Source organism: Sturnus vulgaris, chromosome 11 (genome assembly GCF_052056855.1).
Source record: "Sturnus vulgaris isolate bStuVul1 chromosome 11, bStuVul1.hap1, whole genome shotgun sequence".
NCBI classification, from domain to species: Eukaryota; Metazoa; Chordata; class Aves; order Passeriformes; family Sturnidae; genus Sturnus; species Sturnus vulgaris.
The window spans coordinates 6,631,883-6,652,284 of record NC_142253.1 but is presented as its reverse complement, the minus strand read 5'-3'; the positions used below and the strand labels follow the sequence as shown (position 1 = coordinate 6,652,284).

Sequence of the window (20,402 nt, the reverse complement as noted above, 5' to 3'; positions counted from 1 at the left end):
AAATTTCTTCTCCTCAAGGCCAGCGAAGTTACAAGATGGATGTGTTTTATTTTGCATTGCCTGCTTTTACATGGTGCTCCTGGCAGAGTGGGTAAATCCTCTCCTCAGAGGAGACTTTAAGCCCATTCCCAGTCACATTCCTACCCCCACATTGGTGTAGGAGGAAGGTGCAAATAGATCCACCACCCCACGCCAGCCCTTTTCTCTCTAGAGATGAAAACAGGCACACAAGGGGAATCTGAAGCAAACAGGACCCAACACACCAAGCAGAGAGCCTGGCTTCGAGGTACCTGCTGCTTGGGATGCAGAAGTAAACTCCCAGCTTTGGTCCACCTCCGCAGATCTTGACACGAAGCCAATTGACCCACGAGGTCTCTGGGACGAGGCAGCCCCTTGTTGTACAGCCCTACTAGCAAGGCACAGCCTCTGCCATCTCTAGAGCCTCCCACAACCCTTTCATCTCAGCAATGGCACCAACAAAAAGCTAAACCATGCTGAAAACACTAGTGCTGTGCAAGAGGCTCTGGAGAGAACTGCGAGTGTGACCCCAGCTTTCTGAAGAGAGATGAGGTCTCCCTGCTGTGAAAAACTAGCAGACTCCAATTGGGGAAAGCACAAACAGAGCTAAAAAGTCGGGGAAGAGAGATGGAGGGCAGCCGGTCACCAAGGCAAAGGGGATCCTTGCCAATAGCTCCAGCAAAGGAGCCACGTGAGCTCCCTGTCCCCGCGTGTCAGGATTTGGGGTGCACAGGCAGGATGGGACTCCCAAGGATGCTGAGGGCAGCACATCCCTGCCTGCAGGAGATGCTCCAGGCCACAGGGCTCTTCTCTTCCCGTTTAATAGGTGGGCATGCAGAACAAACCACAGCAAACAGCACCAAGGCAAAGCCTGCCCAGGCTGGGGTCCAGATATTCTGAGAAAGGAAGCCCAACGCCGCCCAGTAACAGCAGGAATGAAGGCAGAGTTTAAAATTGTGGCAGAAATGTTAAAATTCCTCTCTGACAAAGAAGGAACTCGGTAAGCAGCCCTTATCACCCACCAGCGGGTGCTTATCTCCGCTTCTCACTTGTTTCTTCTGGGATGGAAATAAATGGGCTGTATCAGGGAGCAGCTCCCTCTCCAGACAAAGCCAGAAGCAGGAATGCCATGGCCGTGCACGGCCAGGCGACGCCTCTGCTGTGCTCCCTAATACAGGATTTGCATGCATTTGTGCACACATTAACATGCAAGATTTGGAATCGCTCAAAAAGCAATTGTCTGCTCCGCTCGGGTGGGGTGTGTAAATGCAGACGGACAATTCCCTTCTCACTTGGCTTAAGGCATCCATGGCAGCCTGATCTCTTTCCAGCATCGTGCCATCATCATGACTGCAATAAGGCTTTTGGGTCAGCTGTCAATCAGTAAATCACAAAATTCCAAGACCTCTTGGAAAAGGGAGAGGAGGCTCAGGATTTGGGGTAGCTCAAATGACCCCTGAGTCTCTTAACAAGGGTATCTTTATATCCCTGCCTGTTATCTCCTCCCCTCAATTGAGAGCTAATGAGGCATCTTCCCATCCCAAGTGAGCTCCAGCTATACAGACCCGTTTCTCCAGACCCCACAGGCAGGGCAAACATTCACCTAAAGGGAAAAGTTAACAGTCCTCCCTGCCACAGGGAGAGGCCAGCAGTTCTCCAGCACAGGGAAACTGAGGCACGGAGCAACCACAACCAACATCCAGCTGTGGCTTCCCCATGGACTTCCTAAACATCAGAGGAGCCCCAAGCTTTTGTGCTCAAAACAGACAGCTCTGGCTGAAGTTCTGCCTCTTCTCCAACTTCTCTAACACTGTATTTTGAACCAAAGGATCCCAGCAGCCCCCATCCAGTGCTGCCCATGGCCTCAGGACCCATGGATCTCAGTGACAAAGGGGCATCTCTCCAGACAAAATATTTCTGCAACTTCCCAGCTCTGAAAAAACCCCAGCCTATCAAGTGGGAATGAACTGCAAAGACTTTGTGTTACCTGGGTAGAAAACAGAGCTTAGCAAAACTTTTATCTGCCCACTGTGGTGCAGGAAGAGGAGGTGAATTGCACATGGGTACCTATAATAGCAGAAATTCAAAGTGAGGACAAGGTGCCCTTGGTGGCCTGCAAGGACAGTCAAGGGATGCCAACACTGACTTGACACAACATGTTGTGGGAACAGCTGGCTTGATAGATCAACACCAGGTGGTAGCAACAGAGCTGGCAGAACAGTAATGCCAGGAAACCAAGGAAAAGAGAAATAATCCAGCAACCAAACCAGTTGCAATCTACAAATACAAGTCCCCCAGATCCCAAAGGCCATAGGAAAAGCACGTGTAGCCACCAAATCTCCATGAAGGTCCACACTAGGTGGGGAAACACTAAGAGGATGGAGGAGTTGGAAATTAGACTCTTCTCCATCTTCCCCATCCACCTTCTCCTCTCTCCCTCCTCGATTTCCTCAAGGCAAGTCAACTTTAGAGTATTTTTTATTTGTAGTTCCCCCTTGACTCATGCAATGCCCACAGCAGCAGTTGTGAAGGTATCCAGGATGGCACTGATGCTTTTATGACAAAGCCCATTTCCACTCCTGGAAGAATTCTCCTCTCTAGCTGATTTGTCCATGGTTGGCCTCAGGCTGGAGACTAATTTTATTTTTGAAACTCATCCTTTACCAATGCAAAAGCTATTCTTGCTTAATTAAGAAATAGAAGAATAAAAAAAGAACTATCCCCAGTACTGCCAGTTGCAGCCAAATATGAGCAAAAGCAGCTTTTGAGGATTTTCCATTTGCTCCGCTTCCATCATGCATCAGGACCATCCCTTTCACAAGCAGGTAGAACACCTGCCCTGTCCCCAAACCACTGCTTCCCTGAGGCACAGCCTGGGGCAGCCTCCAGGCTGCTCCCAATCCTGCTGTCTGTGGTCTGAGGCACCACATGGCAGACAACAGCCACCAGCACACCAGAGGCAGACCAAGGAATTAGGACAAAACACAACACAATGCACAAACCCCCTAAATTCCTCATCTGATCTGTCTGGTGCCCTCTTAGGCAAACACAGAATCACAGAACCACAGAACAAAGCTGTGGCCAGACCTTGCAGCAAGAGCCCAGGATGAGAATAAAAACATGACCAACCTTCCCAGCCTGTGGTAAAGCACAGTGGGGGATGTGGGGTGCATCACAGGCCATTTTGGAGAGCCCAGGTGCACCCCACGGCTCTGCAATGAACACAGGACCCAGCTTGGGCTCCAGTGAGCTGAATAAGAGCAGCAGGGTGTTGAAACACCCTCCTGACCTGAACCACACTGGCAGGCTGCTCCCATGAGCCACAACCCCTGACACAAACTGAAAATTCTGACGCATAAAGATGAGATGGTTAAATTAAAGGATATTAATAACTCAGCAGCTCTCAGAAGAACTCTCAACTTGGATCTCTCAGGATATTGCAGAAGATTCAATAATTTTTTTTAATCATAGAGGTTAGACAGAAGTGGGCAAAGTGCTACACCCGTGTGAGCTGCAGATCAAGCAAAGAGGAGAGAAGAGGCAGAAGAAGCTGCAGTGAGCCCCAGCCTGTTGCCCAGCCATGCTACCAGGAGAAAAGGCATCCAACAGGCTGCTCCTTCACATCCAAGATGATGGAGGCAGTCTGCCAGCTCACAGGCTTACCGCTACTCTCAGCATATTTATATTAGGGTTGTTTTTTTTCCCCTTAAAGGTCCAGCTCTTAGCATACAGAAACAGTAATAACCACATATTTTTCCCCAGTCACGGAGAAGAAATGCAAACCACTAGTTTACAAGTTGAAGAGAAGAACAGGCTGAGCAGCAGCAGCAGCAGTAATAACCCTGAAGCTGGTGGGCAAACAATGCTGAAGCCAAGCTCATGAATATAGAAGGCAGAAGAAGGTACAGGACGGGCAGATGCAGGGGTTGTGGACACCCAAGAGGGTTTTGTGTCCCCCTTGGCAGCACAACCCCAACCCCAAGGATCCCAGAGAGCAGTGGGGCCTCTGGCTGATGGGGATGGGACAGGGGAGGTAGTGGAGGAGCAGGAAGAGCAGAGCCCTGAGGAACTCTCCCTCTGGGCTCCCCATCCAACAGCCAATTCGGGTCTGTGCACAAAGCCCTGCCCTACCCTGAGGGTTATCTTGTCAGATTTTAATGGGTGTCTTTTCAGCCAAACAAGATGGAGAGCTGTATCAGGTATGAGGTCCTTTCTGCTTTGTTCTTAACTGAAGATGAAAATTCCAAGCCTGGGGTTCCAGCACCCTGGATCCAAACCCAGCTGTCCACTGAGAAACCTGTCTCTGTGCAGCATGCGGATCGTCACTGTTTTCCCAAGGTTGAATAACTCTGGGCTCTCCACAGGCAGTATTTATCTTCCTGCCTCTCTCTTCCCCCATCCCATTCCAGGCTCAAAGCCCATCACTCCAGACTAGCTAAGCTAAGTGAGTTCCCAGCGACCTGCTCCAGGGCTATACGTGCTGTTTTAAGGGCCTTCACTTGTGTTTGCAGCATGACAAGCAGAAACCAGTAAACATGCTGCAATCCAAGCATCTCCCAGGCCATACATCCTAAAGGAAAAAAACCTGGCTGACAGGCAAAGCGCTCAGAAGCAGGATGAGCTAGGCTGAAAATTGTCATTATTTCAAAAGTTAAGGCTCAGACAATGTCCCCTGAGGCAGGCAATACTGACCCACAGTGAAAGCAAACACTGCCAGCCTGATCCGTGCCTGTGCTGGCTGAGCCAGAGCCAGGCTGCCAACAGCAAATGCGCAAGGCTGGGTCATTCTGCTAAGCCCTGGCTGGCAGAAAACACACAACGGGAGAAGATTAAAATACGAAGCAAAATATAATCTTGTTAGCTGCAGACAGTTTTACTTTACAAATCTTTATCACAGGCTCAAGCTGGCACCCTTATAAACACAATGCAGTGATGCGAGACATGTAAGTGCTCCCACAGCAGGCGAAATAATCGCCGAATGAAAATAAGTCAGATAAGTTACAAGATAACAGAGCTAAAACTGAAAGGATGACACTGCATCTGGTGCAAATAATTATTTTGGCATTATTCTGTCCAGCACTAATCCTCAACTGCTCGAAAAGATTCAATCACTGTTTAGCACCGCCAAGGAATCATGACCAGAAAACAAAGAATAACTGGATTAAAATCTTTCCATGGTCACAGGTCATGTCTGTGTCACATCTGCTTAGAATGTTCCTTCAAGGGACAAGAAAGAAAAGGAAATTGGACTTGAAAAGATTGCACTGAAAAACATAACCCCTACGTTGCAGTTCTAGGTTGGTTTATAGTTTGCCATTCTGGCATGAACAACAACGGCTTAGAAAGATTATTACTTTAAAACTTCCTACTCTCAGGAAGGCAAAACCATCAAAATAAACATCTGAATGGCAACGTCCTCTTTCACAGCCCCAGCTTGCATGCAGTCTGCTCAGAAAATGTGCAGAAAACGCAGGCTTCTAGGGGCTGCATTTACCAGAGCAATACAATTAACACCAAAAGATGAAGATTTTTAAACTCCTATTAGAGCCAGCTGAGCCTTCCTGATTATTTTTAAAACGAAAACTCCATTACAATGGCATCAGCATTTCTCCCTGACGTCCTGCAGCTGCAGAAATACAATTTAACAATTAACCTTTTACATCCATAAACACAGAGACCAGCAAAGGCTGGAAAAACAGCGCAGCCCCTCGCAGCACACCGGGCAAAGTTAGCAGGCAGCTGCGTGCATCCATGGAACGCTCCTCATTCCTCCTCTCCCTTCTACTTTCTATCCCTTCTAAAAATCCGCGATAAATGGGAAGCGGCTGGCCCAAGGCAGCTCCTTACCTGTTCCCAGGGGCAGTGACAGCGCGGGAGGGAAGGGTCTCCGGTGCTGCCCGGCTGTCCTAGCTGTGCCCGGTGCCTGCGGGCTGCAGGGATGCTCGCAGGACCAGCCGGAGCACCGCAGTGCCATAAAGCATCCCTGGCTCCCGGCTCTGCCCGGCGCCAGCGGGGCTTTGGCGGAGCCTTTCAGAGCAGGCACGCAGCGCGCTCCCGAAGGAAAGCTGCCCTGGAAAAACGTGCCATTCCTGCCCCGCGTCTGAGGCTTGCGCGTCAACTGCCTCGCTTTGAAATCCGGCTCCGGAGGGTCCCTCCCTCTCTGCTCCCAATCCGAATGAATCCAGCAGCTCCCCCCTCCAGCCTGCCTTTCGCTAAGTGACCCTCGGAGGTGGCGAGAGGATGTCCAATTTGCTCGCCGAGCGCAAGGCATTAACGAGGAGCGATGCAGAATAATTGGCGGCGCGGGAGCGGCGCGGGGCTCTGCTGTTGCATTGCTCTCCTCTCCTGCATGTTAATGAGCAATGATGTCAGCAAGCCAAAGTCACCGCATCCCACCCGGGCCGGCGCCGCCGACCGGCCACACGCCCCTTTATTTACATGGAAATCAAGCCCGCTCCCCGAAATCAATAAATCCTGTTTAGGCAATGGGAGAGAAAAAAAAAAAATCCTCCTCGCTCTCGCTTGCGTGTTTCAGAGTTGGCTCCACACCAGCAGCCCAAATTGAACGGTGTGAAGACACTAATTATCCCTCCCTTCTTATTAGATGCTGACCCAACCTCAACTTGCTGTCAAACTTCAGGCACCGCTCCTTAGGTACGCGGGCTGTTAACGCAATGATCCGCTGGCTCCGAGCAGCATAGCATTTTTCTCCTGGCTTTCACTGCCCTCTCTCAATTATCTTCTACGGTAGTTTGCTATGATTCCCTACTGGTTTTCAGACGCAGCATGTTTGTGACCAGCAGGGCTAAATATTCTGGGGAATACAGGTTGTTAGCGTGGCATTTTGGTCACTGCGTGTTTTAATATATTTTCTCTCACTCTGTTCATGACAGATGAACGATTCACACCTTTTTATGTGTGTCTCAGGTGAGTACTGCGAGCCCCAGGAATACACCACGTCAGCAGGGGGATGCTAAGCCTCTTCCCCCTGTGTTTCCTTCCCCTTGGAAAAGAAAACGCAGAGAGGGAGCTACGCTGCCAAATCTCTTGCGTTGTTTGGGAATTCAGTGGTCACAAATGAATAATTCGAGTCATCTGGAGGACAGTGTACTGCTCAGTTTGTAGCATTTGCAAAAAGCGAGTGAAATGTAAAAAATCTCGTTTCTGTGGACTCAGAAAACCTTCACAGAAAGCAAATAAAACTTTCCCAACACATAGCGCCTCTTGTTGAGTAATACACCTGGTCCGGGTAGCTGGGCTCACGAACCCTGATTGAGATGGAGATTGAAATGCAATCAATTTAAACTCTGGGTGGGACCTCGAGACAAGAGGCTGTGAACTGCCAACCTTTGAGATAAAAAAGGCCGTGAAGATGGGGGATGCCAGCCAGAAGAATGGACACTGAGACACTGCAGGGGCTGGGAATTGCCGACCTTTTGGATAACAAAGGAATTGAAGACCAGTGATGCTAGTGGGGTGGATGGACAGGAAGAGGAGAGCAGGAGCCGAACACGACTCGGGGGCAGGAGCAAGACTTGCACCTGGGCAGACTGAGAGAGGACAAAAGCCCAGGAGTTCCTTTCTTGGAGGGTTCTTCTCAGAGGCACCAGCTCGGGCTGTGTCTGTGCTGCTGCCCGGGAATAAATGACTTTATGGAACAGGGCATCTGAGACTGCTATGGGAAACGTGGGGCTGAACCGGGGAGGAAACCTGGTCTGGCTATGAGTGAGGTGTGTGGGGAAGCCAAGCGTGGCTCTGTTGGCTCATTGGAGCTGCCACCGTGAAGGGACTTCAGTCTCAAAAGTCAAAGTCTCTGGCCTGGGGAGTGTGACTGCCAGAGAGCCTCGTGAATGGTCAGACTGGGAAGTTTCCTTAACATTCTGTTACACGCTCCTGACTTTTGATGCCTGACTCCAGATTTCAGAACCCTTGATTTTGGCAATATTAGCTATGTTTACAGAACACAGATGCAGAAACTACAGCTGTGAGCCTTTCTGCAGCCTCAAATGCCTTAAATTGTTATTATTAAGGCTCATAAATTAGGTTTAATTACATGGAATTACACTCAGAATCTCAAGTATGAGATCTTCAGCTGGGACAAACCAGCCCAGCTCTCACTAAGAGCCTCCTCAAGTTACTTGGCCAAGTGGGACAAACCAAGAATGTGCAGAGATCTGAACTCTCTCTTTTGTTTTTTAATTTATATTAAGTCTGAGCAGCAAGTTCAAGAGCTGAGCACTGACTCTTAGTGCATCCAGCCAGATCAGACCTTCCTTTCATGGAGCAGGGGCTTCTGCTGGAGATGGCTGAAGTGCTGAGGATGGTCTCCTTCAACTCCTCCAACTACAAAGAGCAACAGAACTTGTAGGAAAAATCTTCCCTGATCCTTCAGCTTCCTAAACTGGCCCATTTTGCCCCTTCCAGCCTGAATCAGCACTGAAGGCAGGCTGTCAATCTTGCCTCTCTGTGGTTAACATGCCATGGCCTCGAGATGATTTACTTTTCCTCTTCAACTCAGAACATGTTAATTACAACACAAAGAGAACGAGACAAAACCGAATTGGGCAAAAGCAAACCAAGAAGCCTGCTTATAAAACGGTAATGTTGAGCAGAAATGCTGTAGAGCAGAAATTATGCGTGTTCCGTGGAAACATATCCCTAAAAGCACACAGCAGTGACTCGGGGCTACAAACTGCACAAGGAACACATCCTGCTCCATAGGACACGCCCTGTAGGCACTAATTTTCACCCAACAGGAGTAAAAATTTATTGGCATTCCCTTTCAAGGAGGAAAGGCCCTTTAGTTGCAAAGACTTTGGAACAAAGTCTCTATTCGCGCTCCAAGAGTCTCCTCAGCCAGCCTTGCCCTCAGGGGAAATGTTGGCAAGGCATGAGTGTCCAAACACACACTTCTTGTACAACACCCTCTGTGCCACCATCTACAGCAGCTTTAATCACCCTGCACCAGCCTGACATGATCCCACCCCAGGGCATGTGGCAGTGTCACCCCCACACAACCAACCATCCTAAAGGTGAGTTCTGCTTGGCTTTCTGATCATCGGCACAAAGGGATCATACCAGGAACTGCAGACTTTTCAGTCTAAGCTCATCCACAAAGATAAAATGGATGTAAGAATCACGAACTGAAGTAAAAGATGAGTAAAAGACCAATGTCTGTAACAATTCAGCTGCAGGGCTAGCTGTGAGCAGAAGAGCTTTGTGTCTCCAAACAGCGGCTCTGATTGTCATCACTCCTGACAGACTTCTTGTTCCAATACTTGCAAATCTAAATATCCACAAAATCCAAGGAACAGCCTCTTCTGAGACAAGAAATCAGATTAGAAGCTGTGTAATGTTTGGACACACAACTGTCTCAGAGAAATGGAAATGAGCCTTCCTGCTTTGAAGGCTGCTGGTTTGCTGGCAATTGCTCCATATTACCATTACCTACTGTGAGACTTGTGAAAAGGTCATGTGTTGGAATAACTCCAGAAGGCACACAAGATTTCTTAACGGATTCTGCACATTATGCAGGTGAAATGGGTGTTTCATTAGGCAGCAAAGAGAATACTGAGCCGGTGGAGCACATTATCAAAGGTTAGGTGAAGAACTTGCACCATTATAAGGATGGATGCTGACAACTGCCAGCAATGAAGCAAACCAGAAGTAAAAAGCTGCAAAAATAAAGAAAGATCAAGAGTAAGAAGCCCCTGCTCCAATCCAGAGGTGTGAAACAGACAGCTCTGTTTGTAAATGTTGCACCATCTTTCTTCCCTTTGTTGCTAGTTTTAATGACAAAGAGCCAAACTCAGTCAATTCTAAACTTTCTGCCAATTGCACAAACTCAGACCTATGGCTAATTTAACAAATCATTGCAAGAGCCCATGCTTCATAAATGCTGTGTTTCATCACCCTGATGTATTGATTGTCTGTCAATCAAAAGGGTTCCACGTGACAATGTTGATTCTCCTGATGACAATGGGCTGCACAGCAGAGCCACACGCAGCAACAGCAGACTGCTGTCCTCAAGGTCACTGGGCTACTGACCTGATGAATGTCAGATCAAGTTGCCTTTCTGAATTATTTAGTGAGCATCCTCTGCAGCACACCGGGGCACTACACAGCACTGCTACCTTGGGATGTCACAAGAGGCTTCAGACTCTGCCACCCCAAAATGCTGCCCACTGGGACACAGACTGTCCCTTGTATGTCACACACCACCAGCCTGTCCTGGACCAGGGGGGTTGCAGGTCCCCCCCACCACCACTGAGCCCATCCTGGCTCACAGCCACAGGCATAGCAATAGATTACTTTCCCATTGCTCTTTCTGACCACAGAAATGCAGAATTGGACACTACAGTGGGTTTTTTCCACTCTGTTCCCACACTTGCCCTGTAATTTGCAGAGCAATCCCCACTGGCAGAGCCAGTGCTCTCAGCCCAGTGCCAGCACAGTATGAGCTCAGTGTGGTCCCTGGGCACACGGCAGTGACAAGCAGCAGAACAGCAGGCTGGAGAGGGCACAGCTTTGCAAACACTGGATGGGAAAGGCAAGATGACTGCAAAAAGCTGTTAGTGACAGGGAAGGGAAATGACCCTATGTGGCAGGGTACAGCCCCATTCTGCCCAGCCAAACACCTGGCTCTTCAGGAGACACACAAGGATGTGCCCACGGTATGGGGAAAGCTCCTTGGAGAATCTGAGTCATGAAACACAGGTCAGGACTTTAAATGAGGATGGGCTTTGTTTTTTCTTTATTCTTTTCGAGCAAGGCAGCAAATGCTTCCTCACGGCTTTCAATGCTAAAAGCAGGGATGTCTTATCACAAAGAAAAACAGGGTAGACAGAGAGGCAGAGAGAGCAACATCAGATGCAGATCATTAATCCCCAAACTTGGCCTCCTCCACTTTTCCTCAGGACTGCCATTTGAACCTTCCCGTGGCTGCTGCCTGAGACCAACCACCACAGACCCACTCCTCTGGCTGTCACCACTGCTGCCTTCCACTCGTTTTTGGCAGAGCCATGGGTAAGGATCTGTGCTGTCAAGTCTGCAAGGAGGAATTCAGTTTTTAAAAGACCATCGAGCCCAGCAGTAGCTGACGCAGAAGGGGAGGCACAGCCCATACGCACTGCGGCTGATTTTAGAGACAATTTTCTGTTTCCTACCAACTCACCCAGCGAGACAGCCTGACCCTGGCTGGCACCACAGCCAGAGCTGGACAGCGAGGTGTGGCCAAGAGCTCATGCTGTGCTGCCCATGTCCTCTGGCAGCACTGAACCACACCAATGCAGGGATGATCAGCACACTGTGCTGACTCTCCTGAGCATTGCTGCCTGGTACCCCAATGCCCTCCACGGCAAAGCACCCCAAAAGGACCCTCACCCACCAACTATCCCCATCCTAGCACTGGTATGACTCACAGAGCACACCAACAACAGGGTTTCATCAATCACTATCTCTTCCTCCCTCTCTCTCTCTCTCTCTCTCTCCTTTTTTAATCACCTTAATGTAAGAAGCTTTAGAGGGCTTAACACAATAAGGCTTTCATAGCCTCCAGCTTCCACTCGGCACTAATATGTTTTTTACTTTTATATGTTGAAATCAAATTTGTAACTGAATGTGAACAATCCAGATGCTCCTGTGGTTTTCTCCCCTTTGCTAGCCTGATAGGCTTCTCATCTGAACACTTTTAATAGTGTCCTTTAATGATGTCTGCAAAAGCCTCATTAAAGCACTCTATAGTAATTTAAGCTAAATAAGCTCAACACAGTTATTTTTGTAATCACATCATTTTCTTGGGGCCTTTCCACAAACAATAAAATGTTCACTGAAAATATGTTACAAAGGAAATGCATAAATCTTCAGCTTATCTGGTGGTGTGTTGTCCAAAGATCTAAACCTTTGATCAGCAACAAATTAATTTTCCATTTACACAAAATAAAAGATATATTTTCAGGATAATCAACTAACCCTGCAAGTCTGCATTGACATGTGCCTTGGCAGCAGCTCAGGACTCCCTCACTGCTGCCCTTCTCCCTGCCTGACACTGTCATGGTCGCTGTCACATCAGATGATTTTTATTTTATTTTTTGGCTTCAAACCTGTCTAACAGAGTGTTTCGGGTCAGTGGTTATGTACTGAGGAATTCTTGTCTTAAGTCACTGAGCTCTCCTCTGCACTAGTCATGCACTGCCTGGCCCCACCACCAAAGCTGTGCATCCCCCAGGGCCAGGGCAATTGACCATCTCCACGCTCACAGGCCAGTCTTGAGCCAGCCCAGTCCCAGATAAGTGACACAAGCCTGGTTTTTACCTCCTTAAACCCGACTGTGCACATCTTCCCTGGCTGCCAGCAGGATTTTGGTGCTTCCCTCACTTTGGCTGGCACCACATGAGCCCCTGCTCCCAAAGAGTGCTAAATGCAAAGGGAGGTGGTAAATTCAGCATATTTTTGGATCCAGCCAATTCTCTCCCATGATGTCAGGGAGGGAATCATGCACACTGGGTCATGAACAAGAAGGGGCTTTTGCAAGTCTTAAATTTCCCAATGTATCTGCAGACACAGGGAGATCAGATGTGATCAGGAATGCACCTGGCTCCTCACCTCCCAACAGAGCAGTGGGAAGAAAGGTGCCCAAACGGGTTATTTCACCCCTGAGAGCAAGAAGTGGCCCTGGATGATATAAAACCAGCTAGTGCCAGCAGATGGACTAGCATGTGCTGTTTCAGTACACCTCAAACTCCACAAGACTTCTAAATCAAGCCAACCTTGATTTAAAAAAACCCTCCAAAACATAGAAAACAATAAAATTCTGAAAAGTGGCATCTCTATTTAAGGTTGGGTGGTTTCCCAGCCCCAGCCCTCTTAGGATCATGGTCCAGTGCCCTTCCTGGAACGCACACAGAGGGTCATCCTGTCTTAGGCAATGGCAAGGTTCCCAGCCTGGCTGTCCCACTGGCTGAAGCTGGATGGAGCTCCTGTGTCCTCCAGACAGCCTGGCAACTGCACACACATGACAGGAGATGTTTGCTGTTTTCCCCTTTGTTTTAATTAGTAATAACAACTTGTTATCGTGGCTTGACATTTGTTCATACTTAGGAATAAACTGCTTCCTTGAATGATATGCTGAGATTACAACAGGCTTTCTATGTTTCTGTTGGTTTTAGTAGCTCATAACAAACCATGAAATTCATTACTCTTGCCACAAGCACCCACGAGATGTGCCAACCAGAGTGTGATTTATACACAGCTCAACTCATGGAAATTAAAAGGTTTTAATGTTCCCTGCAAGAAGTCCAGGATTTGAAATCTTATACAGCCGAACTATAGAAAAAAAGAGAATCTCAGATGCGAGCCACTGCATTGTTTTATCTGCCTAAGGACTCAACATTAAAGTCAGTGTAAAAATAATTCACTAAATATTAATTAAGTGTATAATTAAGACAGCCTTTTTAGTGATAAGCCTTCTGGCCTGCAAATTACTTCATTCTCATCTGTTTTTAACTGCTTGGAAGCTATTAAAGGGATGGTATTTAACAGCAAAACTTCTCTGCTACACTGCAATTCGTCAAAGCATTCTCACTGAAAGGAATCACTAGAGAACAGCCTGTGCCTCACGATCCTTAATGGGAATGGGCTGTCAGTCATAGTCTAGTCCCATCTCTCCATGCCGTGTCAAGCCTTGTACATCAAACCCAATACACAAATCGCCAGCTCCATCAAGATCATTAGAGCTGCTCAGCCCGTCAGGGAAAGGTCAGCACGTCACTGCCAGCTCCAAACACAGCATCAATCACAGCCCTCATCAAAGGCAGCCTCAGCAGCAGCTGCAAACCAGCACCCCTTCCTCCTGCAGCAGCCTGTCATCCCCTAAACCTTCTTCTCTTCTTGTAGAACATGGCCAGGCTTTTATCTTATCATCATCTAGAGGGAAACGCAGCTATATAGTCTGCTCTGGAAACAGGGGGATCAGCACCTGCAGGGAGGGATTAAGACCGTATCAGGAGAGGGCTGGCCAGAAACGTGGCCAATGATTCCTGCACTGGTTCCCTCCTCCATGGGGTCCCACAGTGTCCCCACTCCCCTGGAGGGGTCCAGTCCAGGCAGTGTCATGGGACCATCCCTCCTCACTGTGCCAGACCCAGACCCACACACCTGGAACAGTGCTAGGGAAGGATGCTGGTGTTTCCATCACAGCCACCCCGAGGCACAGCCTGCAGAGACACCACATCACCCTGCCAGGCTGCTGCTGGCCTTCCACCAGCCTCAGCTGTGGGGCTCCCAGCTCATGCCAGCCTACGAGAGCATCCTGCCCACAGCTCAAGCACCAGGAGGGGTGGAGAAATCCAACTGCTGGCAATTAACAGGGGACACCAGCAATATTGAATGCTATGGCTCCCACCAGCCACTGCTCATTAAACATGATGAAACTACAGGCCATTTCTTCCTCTTTTTTCTCCTACCAAGCTGTGTTGAACACGCAACATTATCTTCAAAGGGCAAAGCAAAGATGTTTGCTAAACACGAGCAGACTAAATTCATCAGCCTTTTAGAAGCAATTATTGCTGCTGGAGACTTAGTGAGTCCCATTGTTTTGCAGCTCAGCCAGCTTCTTTGGAGGGGGGTGTTCTGCAAAGCCAGCACCCTGTGACAAGGCGTAAGCCCAGGGAAATAAATAACAGGTGGGCATCCCAAGGAGAGGGGCTTTCTTTCTGCTGAGTGTTTAACTTACAGGGTCTCCTTGCAACAAAAAACCAGCAGTTCGGGGCCAGCTGGGCTGCTGACTGAAGGCAGGGCTAGCCAGGCTCCTGCAGCAGAGGGTTGAGGCTATTTCTGGAAAACCATGGATAGGTTAAAGCTGGGAGCCTTCCTGTGGCATGCCCTGACTGGAGGGGATTGCTCTGACCAGTAGTTAGCCTGGTTGCACTGGTACAGGGCAAAAAGAAAAAAAAAAAAAAAAAGGAAAAAGGTCTTCTTCCCTCCATTCCAAACAAGCTGGCACACTCTAGACCAGGGTGGCTCATCTGGCTGAAATTTTTAGAACCGTGGAGTGGCAGAGTAAGGACAATGCCTTTCCCTTCCATGGCTTTAATTCAAGGCAAACAGCTCGAGCCCCCAAATCCCTTCTCTGTACAAACTGCGATCATTCCCTTGTGTCAGTACGGAGAAGAGGAACGGGAGCACTCTGGGCTCTCTGGGGTAAGAAACACTTCAAACGTCTCTCAAAGAGAAGAGCAACCATGGATGGCCAACCTGACAGATGGGGGCAGGAGAAGGGAAGCTCCTGATACCAGCGAGACGATTGTAATTAGTGCAATAAGCAGCAATCTCAGCCCAACAGCTGCCTTCCCCTCCCTGGCGCCTGCTGCACGCACCAGCACAAACCATGGCCAAGGATTTTGACACTTGCTGCACTCTGAGCATCTCTGCTGTGAAAAAAGTTCTGACTTTGATAGTCTTCATTGCACACAAGACACAGAGCAGAGCACTCTTTTCCAGCCTCTCCACCTCCACCTGAGCGAGCAGCACCGTGTGCTAACAGGAGGGACATGAAATTGGGTTTAGTTTTGATGTCAACTATGATTTTGCCTGTGACTTTGAACAAAACGTTGTTTCCTCTGTGTTGAGGCAAGCCTGCCATACTCAACTTTCTGAAGTGCCTGAAGCCTCAGAGACAAGCTGTTCTACACAAAATGACAAAACATGCCAAATACAATTTTCGGTGGGCATATACAACCCTCCTCCACTGATGGGTATTTGTCTAATGTCCTTCCCTGACGCATCTTTAAGCTAAATTCCCTTGAAGAACAACAAAGTTGGCAGTGAGCACACAGCACAGAAAAAACTGTGTTCTTCCACCAGTTTTGGGGGCTGGCTCAACATCCACAGTCAGCCCAAGGGTTGCAAATCTGCTGATGTGACAAGCTACAGGACCTAAATTGCAAAAATATGCTGTGGCTTAGACCCAGACTAATTCTGAGTAATTTCTGATGCTCAAGCTCCAGGGGGGAATACTCTTCTCACTTCCTTTCTGCTATCCCTTGGCCTAATGGAGGTGGTCAGGGGAAGCAGTCAGATCCGCAGGGTATCTGTGTATTTTGGCAGTAGTTAAGGATTCAGTTCCCAATGATTTTTAGTGGGTGTTAAGACACTCAGAAAGTATCTGCTGTGAAGATGTTTGGAGGTGTGAGTTCTAAGCTCTTCAAGCAAGGGACTGTTTCCTGCAGTGCTTAAGAAAATGAGAGTATGGAGACAACAAATAAGGACAAACTCGGAGAGCAGAGAATGTTTATGTTGAGGAAATTTAACCCCTCATGAAAGGAAAAAGCCCAGGCTGGGCAGGAGAGTTCAGGAATAAGTGCAACCAGGAGGTTTGCTGGATGTTTCCTGAATGACCATTTAGGCAGTGAAAAGTCAGAGGCAAATTAATCAAAGCCATCTACGTGGGGTGCCACAAGGCATCACCTCATGCACAGTAAAAAACAGGATAAACCAGAGGCCGAAGCTCAGTGAGAAGCTCTCTGTGCTGCACATCTGGCACAAAACCACACCACTGTCCTGACTGCCATCAGGATCTCCTTTCTCATACGAAGGACAGGGGAAAGGTATCAGCAAGCCAAGAGCGTGGCTACAGTCAGACCTTTCATTTGCTGCTCTGCTGAATGGTGCCAGTGGAAATCAATGGGGGTTTCAAGTACATAAATGGATCACAGAGACATCCACATTGAATCCATTTACTAATTAGTCAAGATTAACATTTATTTTATCCAACAGGCATTCAGGTAAAGGAGGTAATTCTCTCTCTGTATACGTTTCTTTTACACTTGTTAAGAAGTAGGACAAGGCTGTCTCCTGATGACAGTAATCCTAAAAGAACTTTTGTCTCCATCAGGGAACCTGCTTGCTGTGGCTGGACAGGGCCAGCATCACAGACCTTCAGCCCCAAATCCCAAATCTGGCAGACCTGTACAACTACTACAGCATTTGACATGAGCCTGAGACAAGTCTTGGGCTCACAGCACTGGTCTAAAACAAGGCATCCTAAAGTCTAACACAAGACCCCGTGTCATCTCAAAGGAAAATTTAAACCATCAGGCTTCAGACCTTCCATTAACACTGTGGGAAATCTAATACACTTTGCTGTTATCCTGTATCTGAGGATGCAATGGCCAGCAAATAAACGTATTTCAACCATTTAAATAGCTTCAGTTAACAAATATAAGAAACACTTTTGATTTATAGTACCAGAGTAATTTGATACCTTCTATGCTGTTAATGAAGCAAGCATTAATACCATTTTATCATCAGTTCTAATCTTCCTGGCATCATTTCATGCCCACAGAAAACTCACTCTGTAACTCGGTACCTACAGCTCATGTTGGATGAGGCCCCTGGCCACAGCTGGTTTCCAGCACTCTGAGAACTCAATCTCTGCTAATCCCAGCCCTTTACATCAACTCAGAGCAATCTAAAAGGAGACACATGAAGTCACTTAGGCTTATCTCTCTAATTGCCTGCCTGCAAACCAGGGGTTCAGTGTCAGCCACTTGCACTCTCATAAGACACGGCAGCCAGAAAAAGCAGACCTAAAATATTTACCACAAGCATTTTGAGAACGGTAAGTGAAACTACTGAAATCCTGCTTACTGCTGCAACTCCAAATGCAATGCCAGCTACGAGGGACACATCTGGTAACAAAGCCAGAATTCATGCCTTTCCTCTGCTGCAGCCCTTTCCAGGTCTGTGGCTGTGCAACACAGACTCCAATTCTCTCGGCAGCTTTTTTGAACTGCCCAGTGCCAACAGAGTGAAAATGTTAATGAATACTGTCCCATAAATACTTAATGCACATTTTCCTGCGAGTCCTGCTGTGATTAAATAGCCACCTCATTACTCAGTACCATCCTTCTTTCTTTTTTATCTTTGCACAAAATACCAAGAGTTGGAACTATACCCATACAATCTGCTGGAAACATCACTGCATAAACCAACACCAACAGGGCAAAATCCAAACACAGATTTCCAAGGAATGCAAAGGGTAATCGAACCCTGTTAAGAGCAAATATTTCCTCTCAGCTACCTCCTCCCAGGATCAGCAGAGGAAGAAAAGCAGAGGGGACAAGCCTGCAATATATTTTCTTCTTGAGTCTAGTTTATTTGGTTTTAATGTCTTCTTCCATTGCATTTGGAGGTCCTTCTTACAACAGGGGTCCACTGCAGGTACCCTCCAGATACATGAATCCCTGGGTACCACTCTGGGGCTGGCTCTGCTCTGACACCAACTCCTGAACAGCTGCAACAAGAACTCTGCTGTTCTCCCCCATCTGTGGCTTGGAGGGTGTCCATGATTTGTCCAAGGTTACATAAGCAATCCAGGACAGATGTAAGGGAACATGGATCACCCAGAGGCATTGTTATATTGGTGACCATGGTGTCCAAAGCACAGCTGACCACAAGATGTACCACGCCTGCTTGCACAATATCATGACAATCATTTAGGAGTCATGACATATAAATATTAGGATATTGTTTTCTGGACCATTAGAATTCCTGTATTTGAGTCCTTCCCACCAACCCTCAGCTATTTCACAACCCAGAAGCTGCAATTCCCCTGGGATACCCAAGACCACAAGAGTACTGAGAGCCCAGAGCCAGCTGGGCTGGCAGCACTGGGGCTGGGGTTTGTGTGTGCTGCCAAACGTGACACGTGGGGTTCCCAGCACTGCCATCCAAGCAGGTCCCAGCTGGAGTGAGTGCTGGTGCTGGAGACACGTTTGTGGTTTTGCTTTTCAGGGTGATGCTCTGCCTTTCACATGGGCCACAGGAAATGTTTTCTCTGACAGAGGAAAGTCGTACAGCCCAAATTCATGCCAAACGGCTAAAAATGTAGAAGACTCAAAGGACTAAAGCTTGTGTACGTCAGAACTTTCGGTAATTTCTCCCAAATACATAGTTTTTTGGCACTTCAATGCTTCAATGTAACTGAAGGGCAAGCATTTAGTTCCATTTTAGCTGGGAGAGTCCCAGCTCCTGTCTCTCCGATTTAAATATGGAAGCAGGCTCATTACGCAATATGTGTTTCAGCGAGTTCTGCGCCAGGCAGAGTGTGAAGCTAAGGCTAACGAAGGGAATAGCATTAAAGGAATAAACAGTATTAAAGCAGGAACAGTACTAAAGCCAGAATAGGCTGGGCTGAAGCAGGGGCTGCTGCCACACGTATCACAAGGAGTGTCCAAAGAGAAACATTTGAGTGTCTTTGAGATTCAGGGAGAAGTGCAGCAAAGGACAGTGTGTGGGGAATACTGGTGAGGAACTGGTGCCAGCTGGAGAGGATGCTTTTGAAATGCTGTGTGGAGACACTGGGTGGTCAACCACAGTGCCATGTGCTCGTGCATGGGAAATATAAAGTCCACTGGCGATTAGAAGATACTTTATCCCCTTCAGAATCCCTGAGACACAACCCCAGCCTCAGTCAAGTTAATACACACGAATAGGGCTTTCAAAGGACCACTTCAATTCATTTTGTTTGTCTGCATAGCACAGATGCCAGGAATAAATGTACATCTACATCTGATTTCAAATTCGTGCTGCCAGGAGAGTCATCCCCCAAGAAGCACCAACATCTCCTGGAGTCAGAGCCACACACACCAGCACATTGCCACTGCCACCCTTTGAAAGAGAAAAAAAAAAAAAAAGAACTTTTTTCCCCTTCTCTGGGTGAACAACTAGACTCATTTAAGGTGTAAGTAGATGAAGAAGCTAATTAAGGAAATAACCGATAACTTAAATCAAGATCATTAGAGGAAGCAGCATGTTGCTGCCATTACTGAAATGGCAGCTGAGCAAAAACATGCTCACACAACCTGCGACTTCAAAATCTACAGTCAGCCTGATCACACAGGGAGAGCTTCCCATGTCACCCCACTACTGGGGCCAAAACCACTGAGGAAAACACTCAAATCTCCTGGTAATTTCCTACAGTCTGAACACTTAATCATCCCCAGCCACCACCATAAAAATCCCAAGTGAATGATTCACGTGTTGAGAGAAATTCACCATAAGCAGCAGCAGGGTCTTCTGCCCTAAGATGCAGCCCCTGCCTGCTTTTGGCAGCGGGGAGAACAAACCCTCTGCAGAAATAAAATCAAATACGTTGGGCCATATGAATTTTGCTTCTGGCATCTTGTGCTGACTGTGCTCCTCAGCCAGCTGCTCCCAGGATGGACTGGGATTTCTCTACCCGCCCCCAAGGGGTGTTTGCACACCAGTGCCACATCTCTCACTAATTATTCCACCAGTTGCACAGACAAAACATCTGCTCAAGGAGAGGAGGAATCCTAAAGCACACAAATAATTTGCAGTGCCTAAACAAAGGCAAATAGAGG

General features: G+C 47.9%; 1 protein-coding gene across 3 annotated transcripts in view; it reads right to left on the bottom strand.

The window, feature by feature from the left end:
• The window catches only part of PRICKLE2 (prickle planar cell polarity protein 2), a 101,926-nt gene that overhangs the window by 36,363 nt on the left and 45,161 nt on the right, over positions 1–20,402 (bottom strand). Inside the window, exon 1 of one of the 3 annotated variants that reach the window (XM_014873105.2) lies at positions 5,866–6,381. The exons of the other annotated variants lie outside the window; for them this stretch is intronic. The gene's annotated coding sequence lies outside the window, so the exon portion shown is untranslated. Of the gene's footprint in view, positions 1–5,865; positions 6,382–20,402 lie in introns of those variants that run through there. 3 annotated transcript variants of the gene reach the window in all.